Here is a 10,734-nt window from a genome sequence, read left to right as displayed (position 1 = left end):
AACAAAAAGAGACACGATTACCAAAATAAAAGCAACCAATAGTAAACATAAATGACGAAGTTCCTCATACCCAAACTAATTAACTAGAATGATCTACGCTAGTTCAGGACCACGATTTAGTTACATCACATAGTTTCGTCGTGCATAATTTCAAAGTTTTGCCATAGAAAGACAGTACTGATAAGGCGCGCTAGTTCAGGACCACGATTTAGTTACAACGCATTTTCATTAACAATCAGTTGTCCAGGTCGGCGTTCCAATCTTTATAGTCAGGGAGGACGCAACCGAGCTTCATGTGCAGACGCTGAGTGCTTAGCTGTGCTCGGACATCAACCCGTGTGATTGGCCATTTGTAAGTGCATCTAGTGCCCCTTAGTGATTTTGGTGGTTTGAAGACTTATAGGTTAAGTACCTAATGTGTTCATGAGTGTACACAGGATTTATAAGTCGCTGAGGAGGTTGAAATATTAAATGAATATCGACCCCTAAAAATGTATATCATCGGCTGAAGAAATTGATCTGAAGCTGAAGAATTGAATCGCGAAGAATTTGCGATGAACTTGATATTCCTTCATGAATATTTTGAAATTGAGGAATTCGGTGTGTCCTGAAGAAAATCAATCAGAAGACTTTGAAGCATGAAGATTTATCCTTTCTGTTTTATTTTCTTCACACTTGAGTAATAGGAACACCGTACTGTTAAAGGGGGTCAAAGTAACACGTCGGAATGAATTTCCTCATGATGCTCAACCCAAGCCTAATCCTACCAAAAGCCTCTAGTGAGGAATATGAGAGATATGAGGACTCTCAGAGTTGAGGGTCCCGACCGTTACCGCAAGTCGCACCACATCATTGATCTTATCCACACCAACGGTCATATTATTTAAGGGCATTAATGTCAAATCATGTCGGGATGCTCCCATGTTATAAATAGCCGCCCCCACAACCATTAGCTGGTCGGCTGCTCTGTTAGAAACTGACACTTGCCATAAGAGCAACCCAAATTCCTCAGAGTCTTCGAGAGTAATTCATCAGTGAGGAAATACCCTAAACACCAAAACCACAAACCGAAAACCAAGTGATTGAGCATCACTGAAGAAGTTGTTCCTGTGTGGGACTAAAGCCTTTTACCTTTGAGGACTGTGCATCCTCCAGACGATTAGGCATCATGGTCTAGAGCAATCCAGCAGTCAATTGTGGATCGCCAGGTGACCAGATTTGTGAGGGTTTGGAAGTCTGCCCTCAAGACTTACCACGAGTGTTGGGCGAGGACTGTGTGTTCTTAGCCGAAGGAGAATACGATAGGGAGTGTGTGTCCCTGGACTGTGTGTCTTTTGGTTTCAAGACCAAGCCGCTCCAAACCAGATGTACAACTGTCACAATAGTTGGAACTGGGTCATCAACCATTGTCTTCACTGTGAAACGGGTTATGTTTCTTCAACTCTTTATATTCCTCATATTGTGTGTTGATGATTTTCACTGTCACTGTTTGAAGAATTTGCTGAAGATTGTATCTGAAATTCCTCATCCCCAAATTCTTCACGTGAGTTAATCCTCATCTGTTTTTCTCTGTGCCTGCATACTGTGCAAACTGTTTTTCATATTCTTCACTGTAAAAACTGTTGTAGTGATACTTTGCACTCCTGATCCTTTGCTGTTTCTGCTGCAAGTTCGTCATCAGTGAGGAATTTCCTCAAAACGGATTTCCTCAGTGATGAAATTCTAAAAATCTCCTATTCACTCCCCTCTAGTCGATATAACGCACTTTCAATTGGTATCAGAGCAAGGTACTCCCGTGTTCTGTGTGATATTGGTTTAACCACCTGGAGTTTTAGTTATGTCGACTACACTCATGATCAAGGTTACTGCAACATGTCCTACTTTCAAAGGAAAGGACTTTCCCTTGTGGAAGACCAAGATACAGATGCATCTACAAGCTATTGACAATGATCTTTGGTATATTGTGGAACATGGCATCCCTATCGTCACTGCTACTATCTCTTGCGCTGATGTGAAGAAATTCAAGCAACTTGATTCTCAAGCAAAGAATATCATCTGTGGCCATCTGAGCAAGGGACAGTATGGCAGAGTAAGTGCTTTGGGCTCAGCAAAACTAATCTGGGAAAGGCTGTCCAAAGTTAATGAAGGAGTATCAACCCAGCGTGATTCTTGTGTTGATGTTCTTCGCAATCTCTTCAATCACTTCAAGAGGCTTGACAATGAAAGCTGCCAACATACCTTTGATCGCCTGACTAGCATATCAAATGAACTGCAAGCAGTGGGAGCTCGAGACATTACTGATCACGAAGTTGTGAAGAAACTGCTAAGATCTTTGGATTCTTCATTTGATACTTTAGTTCTGATGATTCAAGAAAGACCAGATTACAAGATGCTTGATCAAGCTGATATACTCGAAAGACTCAATACTCATGAATTCCAACAAGAAGAAAAGAGAGATCTATATGGACCAAGCTATTCTAGACCACGTGCACTGAAGGCCAAAGCAATTTCCTCATCTGTAGAAGAAGACTCCGATGGTAGCATTGGTGATCCTGAAGAATTTGGACAGGAGCTTGCAATGCTCATGAGGAAAATCCAGAATTTTACACGACGTGGTCAGTTTGGTAAATCTTCAAGAAGAGATATGAGGAAATCAGAATCTTCATTTGAGGACTACAAGAAAAGAACCTGCCACAAATGCAAGAAATCAGGTCACTACATTGCTGATTGTCCTCGTTGGGGAAAGGAATCAAAGAAGAAGAAATACAAGGATGAAAGTTCTGATGAGTCGAAGAAAAAGAAGAAATCTTCAAAATCCTCATCTTCAAAGTCCTCATCGCACAAGAATACTAGTTTCAGAAAGGCTCGGGCACTTATTGGCAAGGAAATGGACTCTGAGGCAGAATCCGAGGAATGTGATGAAGAGGAGGGTTCTGATGAAGACTCAGAATCTGGACTGGCGAGCCTTGCACTTGCAACCACATTCGTCAGCAAGTCAATCTTCAACCTTTAAGAAAATGATAACACCATCCATACTGATGACTATGCTGATGACTTCGCTCCAACCTATTGCTTCATAGCAAAAGGTTCAAAGGTACCGAATGATGCTTCCTCCTCTGATTCAAGTGATTGTGAACGTGATGATTATAAAAAACCCAGTTACAGTAAACTTGCTATCATTAACACTAAACAACAAACTGCCCTGGAAAAGCTTCACAAACTGCTAGATAGAAGTGATGATCTGTTGAATGATGAAATTAATCTTACCCAAATCCTCACTGAAGATATGAAAAGTCTTCAGTCCAGATTTGATAATCTTCAAAATCGTCATGTTACACTCCTCGCTGATCATGAGAAACTTTCCTATGAATTTCTTAAAAGGAAGCTTGATCTTGAGCAGCTGAGGATTTCTCATGATGATCTTCGTATGGAAAATGATTCATTACTAGCTCAATACATCAGTGCTGCTCAAGCTGAATTCATTCCTCCATGTATTAAATGCATCGAACGTGAAACTGCTAATTCTTCACGAGAATCATCAAATGCTTCTATTGCTACAAATTCTTCAACTGCTCCTGTAGTGTCAAATTCGTCACTTGAGGAAACCACAAATATCACTGATGAAAATGCAGGTCTGAATGAATTGTATGTGACAGGCATATACAAAAGTCTCAAAGGACATCAAACCCTTTGTGATGTGCTCAAAAAGCAGATCTTGAACGGGAACCCGAGGAAAGAAGGAATTCCTTTGAGAGGAAATTGAATGCTGATGGATCTTATTGGAAACCTGATCAGTATCCCAAAACCTCATGGGTTGCTGCTACTGGACCTCCTTTTGATCCATCCAATCTAACAGGCTTTTCATGTGAATTATCCTATTCCTCAGATGAGTTATTTGACTCCAACTATAAAATGTTCAAAAATCAATCTGGTGAAGTACTTGCTCGATATGTTGGAACTAACTGCAGGAATGGGCCTCCCCTGAGGAAAATCTGGATTCCCAAAAGATGCCTTGAAAATCTTCAGGTGAATGTCCTCATGACACCACTTATGAAGAATTTGAACCACAGATCAAATTCCTCAGGAGGACCAAAGTCTTCAAGAGAATCAAAATCCTCAATTGGTCAAAACGATGTTCGTACCGGTGCTAATGCTGCTAACATGCAGGGAAATGACAAGGAATATGAATATGAGCGTTATTCTTCAAATCATTATGTTCATAAATCCTCAAATAAGTTCTCTGCATATTCATTTGAGTACTTTTACCCCCTACTGTTATGAGAAGTGCGTTAGCTTCAATGCAACCTTTCTCATATGGTGCTCGTAGGATGATGAATGCTTTACCACCCATTCAGATGTGGGTGGTGAAGAAATTGAACTAATCACTTCTGGAGGTCAGGTCTCAACTGGTCAAAATCACTTCTGAAGCATATGAGATTGTAAGCTGTAATAATTCATCTGCAGGATGACAAACCCAAGAGTACTGAGTGGGTTCTTGATAGTGCCTGCACACATCACATGACTAGTGACAAAAGCTTGCTGATGAATATGCCACTAAGTCCGTCACCCCTGAAGCAAATCACATATGCTGACAAAGGTAAAAGCAAGGTATTGGGACTTGGCAAAGTGGCTATTTCCAAGGATAGGCACATGGACAAAAGTTATGCTTGTTGAATCCCTTGGATTTAACCTCATGTCAGTCTCAATGCGTTGTGATCTTGATATGATTGTTATCTTTGGAAGATATAGATTTCTTGTCATCATGGAATCTGAGAAATCCAAAGTCTTCGAAGGTGTTAGAAGAGGGGATTTTTACATTGTTGATTTCTCCACAGGTCCTCAACCAGCCACTTGCTTACTAGCAAAAACATCAGAAAGGTGGTTGTGGCATCGAAGACTCGGTCATGCAGGCATGAGGAATTTGCACACGCTCGCGAAGAAGAAGCATGTCATCGGGATCGAATCAGTCAAATTCCTCAAGGACCACCTCTGCGGTGCTTGTGAGTCTGGGAAAATAACCAGATCCAAGCACCCCTCGAAGACTATCATGACCACTACTCGTCCATTTCAATTGCTTCACATGGATCTATTTGGACCTACTCATTATGCCACTCTAACAAATGTAGCATCTTTATATGGCTTTCTCATAGTTGATTATTATTCCACATATACATGGGTGCATATCATTTTATGTAAAACTGAAGTGCAGGAAGTCTTCAAACGATTTTATTCAAGGGCCTCGACGAACTTCAGCATCAAGATCAAACACATCAGGAGTGACAATGGAACAGAGTTCAAAAACACTGGTCTTGATAATTATCTTGATGAACTTGGTATTACTCACGAATTGTCTGCTCCTTATTCTCCTCAACATAATGGTGTCGTCGAAAGGAAGAACAGGAGTGTGGTTGAGATGGCAAGAACCGTGCTTGAAGAATATCAGGCTCCTCGTCGCTTTTGGCCTGAAGCAATCAACACTGCATGCCATATCATCAACAGGGTATATCTTCACAAATTCCTCAAGAAAACCTCATATGAACTCCTCACATACAAGAAACCCAATGTAAGTTATTTCAAAGTCTTCGGTGCTAAATGTTGGATTGGAGATCCTCACCATAGCTCAAAGTTTGCACCTAAGCCACATGAGGGTTTTATGCTCGGTTATGGTAAGGACTCGCACACCTACAGAGTCTTCAACAACTATCACAACAAGGTTGTAGAGACTGTAGATGTGTGGTTCGATGAAACTAATGGCTTGCAAAGAGAGCAATTGCCTCCTGATCCAGATAAGTTATCTCGTGAAGAAGCAATAAAGCTCAAAGCTACTGAAGACATTGTTCCCACTGAGGAAATGGATGAAGAAATCATTCCCAACACTGATGAAAATCAAGAAGATGCTCTTGAGGAAATTGCTCTAGAACCAATTCCTCAGCCCAGACGAAATCCTCAACCAGCAAATCCAAGGATTGCAAATGAAGTGGAACTTGACAAAATCCTCAATGACATCAACACACCAGGTCCTCTCACTCGCTCAAAAGCTTCACACTTACTTAACTTTTGTGGTCATTTCTCCTTTGTGTCTATCACAGAACCTTCAAAAGTTGCTGAGGCTTTCATGGAACCGGAGTGGATCCAAGCCATGCAAGACGAACTTCTTCAATTCAAGATGAATGACGTATGGGAGCTCGTCAAACGACCAGATCCTCGCAAGCACAATATCATCGGAACCAAGTGGATTTTTCGAAACAAGCAAGATGAGGATGGTCTAGTGGTGAGGAATAAGGCACGACTGGTAGCCCAAGGCTATACACAGGTTGAAGGAATAGATTTCGATGAAACTTTTGCACCTGTTGCTAGACTTGAAGCTATTCGAAAACTACTTGCTTATGCTAATCATCATAACATCATCTTATAGCAAATGAATGTGAAAAGTGCATTCCTCAATGGTAAGCTTGAGGAAGAAGTATATGTTGCTCAGCCCCTAGGTTTTGAGGATCCAAAGAATCCAGACAAAGTATTCACACTCAAAAAGGCGCTCTATGGTCTCAAACAAGCACCTCGGGCATGGTATGATACATTGAAGGAATTCCTCATGAAGAAAGGCTTCAAACTGGTTCACTCGATCCGACTCTTTTCACAAAATCCTATGATAATGAACTATTTGTGTGCCAGATATATGTCGATGACATCATATTTGGCTGTACTGACAAACATTACAGTGAAGAATTTGCTTACATGATAAGTGAAGAATATCATATGTCTATGATGGAGGAGATGAAATTCTTCTTAGGTATTTAAATTCGTCAACAACACAATGGAATCTTCATATCACAGGAGAAATACCTCAAGGATGTTCTGAGGAAACTCGACATGCATGAATGCAAAGGTGCCAAGGCTCCAATGCCTACCAACGGGCACCTCTGCACTGACGAAAATGGTAAAGAATTCGATCAGCAGGTATATCTATCCATGATTGGCTCTTTACTGTATTTATGTGCATCTAGGCCAGATATAATGCTTCGTGTTTGCATGTGTGCACGTTTTCAAGCAAAACCGAAGGAATCACACCATAAGGCTGTGAAGCATATTCTTCGATACTTAGCTCACACACCAACACTAGGATTATGGTACCCCAAGGGCTCAAATCTTCATCTTGTGGGATATTCTGATTCTGACTATGCTGGTGACTATGTGGATCGCAAGTCAACCTCTGGCACATGTCATTTCCTCGGAAGATCACTTGTCTGCTGGTCCTCAAAGAAGCAGAACTGCATTTCACTCTCCACTGCCGAAGCTGAGTACATTGCTGCTGGTTCATGCTGTGCTGAGTTGCTATGGATGAAGCAAACTCTCAAGGACTACGGCATCAACATGAAGAATGTGCCTCTCTACTGCGACAATGAGAGTGCAATCAAGATTGCATACAACCCAGTACAGCACTCGAAGACCAAGCACATCCTGATTCGTCATCATTTTCTTCGGGACCATGTCGTCAAGCGAAATATCCTCATCGACCATGTGAAGACTGACGATCAACTGGCAGATATCTTCACTAAGCCCTTGGATGAGAAAAGGTTTTGCAAGTTGCGGTGTGAGCTAAACATCTTAGAATCTTCAAATGTTTTGTAAAAACATGCACACATCCTAACACTATGCAAAATTGATGACTTAGATGTCCAACACACGATGAATTGATTTTCTTCAACTAATGAAAAATATCACTCTTATTGTGAGGAAATCAACGAAGAAATTGATTCTCACGGCCCTACGACAATTGTACGCGGCGTCTGAAATCAACATTCTTATATGGTGGGTTACGCCACCACCCAACTTGAAATTCCTCAAGTTAAATTTCTTCAAAGCTGAATTTCTTCAAAAAGTTGATTTTCTTCGAAACTGTTGTTCTTCAAACTTGTTTTTCTTCAAAACTGAAATTCATCATCATGGCACTTTGTCACAAAATCCTCAAGTTAATCAAAATCTTCAAAAACACTTGATGTTTTTCGTTTACAAAGATAGACTGTGATTTCAAAGTCCTCAACAACATTCACTTATAGCTATTTCTTCAATTTGATATTTCATCTAAGTGAATGTGATCGGACCCTACTTTCCCTCTATGCTACTCTCACCCAGTCTATTCAATTCTTCATATGCGTTCTACTTGAAACTTTGTTCAAAATCCTCACTGCGTCCTTGCCAGCTGATGATTTTGTAACAAAATCCTCAAATCTTCAAAAATATTTTTTTGTTACAAAGTAACTGAACCCCACTTTCCCCATTTGGATAACCACGATCTCCATGATCTCCACCGCTTCGGTCGTGGGCTACACGTGTCTTGCGAGATGTAGAGCTAGGGGCTATTTGGTCTGATACTTTCGCGCCAACAGTCACCACCTGGTTATAAATATGTCTCCATATCCCTTCGGTAAAATCTTCTTCGTCCCATCGCCCTCCTGCTACAGCAAAGCTCAAAAGCCCTAGCGCCACCGCTAGAAGTCTCGACGCCGGCGAGGAAAAGCTTGACTACCTCGACCTCTCCGTCGCCGAAACCACGCCGGAACCGGATCATCTTCATCCGCCGCCGTCGTAGCTATCCTCTGTTGTCGAGTTAGCGCGCAGTGGACTCGCACTGAAGAGCATCTATTGCTACTTCCTTCTCTGTTCTTTATGCACGCCATCTAGGGTAACTAAAAACCCTAATTTCACAGCTCTTTTGATCTACTATTTTACCTTAGATGTGTGAAATCTGTTTTTCCTCAAGTATCCATCAGTTTCTTCTCCTCAAACAATGCTTATTCCTCAACTATTGATGAATTTCACTAAGCATCTAAAATCTTCACGAGATTCCTCAATTGTGCAAATTATCGAATCTGTACAACTCTGGAACCAAAGAACGGTGTGCTTAGATGAATTCCTCATCCACTTGTCAAATTCCTCAACTTTTTTTTTCATTTCATCAAATCTGAGAACGCATATGACCTCTCCAAATTCCTCGCAACTATACTCTGTTCACAGATATAAAAATTTCAGCTGATGAATCTCTAGGTTCTCATCAACTTAACTCATTTGCAGCGTTTCTTGAAGAAAATTTGCAAGTTTCATCAGAATCCTCAAGATTTCAATTTCCCCAGAAAAGCCTCAGGTGAAGAAAATGGAAGATGAAAGGAAGCAAAAGGGTGGCAAGAAGCTCGAGCGGAACACTGCCATTGATATCCCTGAGGATATATACTTGGAATATTGCACTCCTGATGAGCAAGAGACTATGCCCAAGAGGAAGATAAGGCTTCAAAAGATAGAACGCCGATGGGCTAAGGAGTGGAAAGAATACAGATTCATCACTCCCAAGTATGCGAAGAAATTCGCTCTAAAGCCTCCTGGCAAACGGCCTCCTCTTGAGGATAATCAGGATGCGCACCCCTCAAGTCTCAAGACAATTGATGACTATCCTGAAGAAAAGTCAAAACATTTGTCAAAGCTTCAGAAGCAAGCAAAAGCCGCCGTGAAGAAATTCAATGTAGAATCTGCTGCTGTGGCAACTGCCGTCACCTCCTCTGCAGCTGAAACTTCTGGTACGGCCATTCCTCAAATGAAGTCTATGCCACCAAAACCAAAGGCTTCAAAGCCTCAATCCAGAGAATGCGCTTGTCGTCATCAATCCAGAAACTGTGATGATTGTCTCTCCTCAAGGGAAGAAGCAAAACCTTCAGCCGATGCAGCGTCAGCCGTTCTCCAAGCGGCCAAAGTTTCAAACGGAATCCTTCTTTGCAGAATGCATGTACTTCATTGGACAAAATCCCTATGACAAGCGTCGCATCAGGCATGTGAAGTTTTGGACCAGGACACAGCTCAACTACTATGCATCTGTGCTGTGTGGAAGAAACAAGATTTTCCAACACAGGCATATTCCTCATGTTGAGCTTGGAGAAATCTGAGAGTTAGTCTTCACGCGGGATATATTTTGGGGGCTTATAAACTTTATTTAAGTTACAAACTCTTGGCTCTTCTGAAGTGTTTTATGTAATGAGTTGTAAGTTAAGCCCGATGGCACTCTGGCGCTTTTGAACGTTTTTCTTCGCATGCTTATTCCTCAAAATTTTAATGCACGCATGCTGGAATTCGTCAGATACCATTTGTCATCATGCATCCTCCATTTCTTCGTACTATATGTCGTATGTATACATGATTTACAAGACTTAGGGGGAGATCTCCATGATATAAATCATCAATGTGCGTTTGCTGTGAAAAGAAAAATCCTCAAGATATGCACATCTTCAAGGGGAGTCTCTCTAAATATTGATTTCAAATTCCTCAAATGAGTATTTACACTTCATATTTTTATCCCTGTTGAAGAGTTAACCTAATTGCCATCAACCACCAAAAAGGGGGAGATTGCAAGTGCATCTAGTGCCCCTTAGTGATTTTGGTGGTTTGAAGACTTATAGGTTAAGTATCTAATGTGTTCATGAGTGTACACAGGATCTATAAGTAACTGAGGAGTTTGAAATATTCATGAATATCGACCCCTAAAAATGTATATCTTCGGCTAAAGAAATTGGTCTGAAGCTAAAGAATTGAATCGCGAAGACTTTGCGATGAAATTGATATTACTTCATGAAAATATTGAAATTGAGGAATTCGGTGTGTCCTTAAGAAAATCAATCTGAAGACTTTGAATCATGAAGATTTATCCTTTCTGTTTTATTTTCTTCACACTTGAGTAATAGGAACACCGTA

Source organism: Hordeum vulgare, chromosome 4H (assembly GCF_904849725.1).
Source record: "Hordeum vulgare subsp. vulgare chromosome 4H, MorexV3_pseudomolecules_assembly, whole genome shotgun sequence".
NCBI classification, from domain to species: Eukaryota; Viridiplantae; Streptophyta; class Magnoliopsida; order Poales; family Poaceae; genus Hordeum; species Hordeum vulgare.
Note: the sequence above shows the minus strand (reverse complement) of the source record.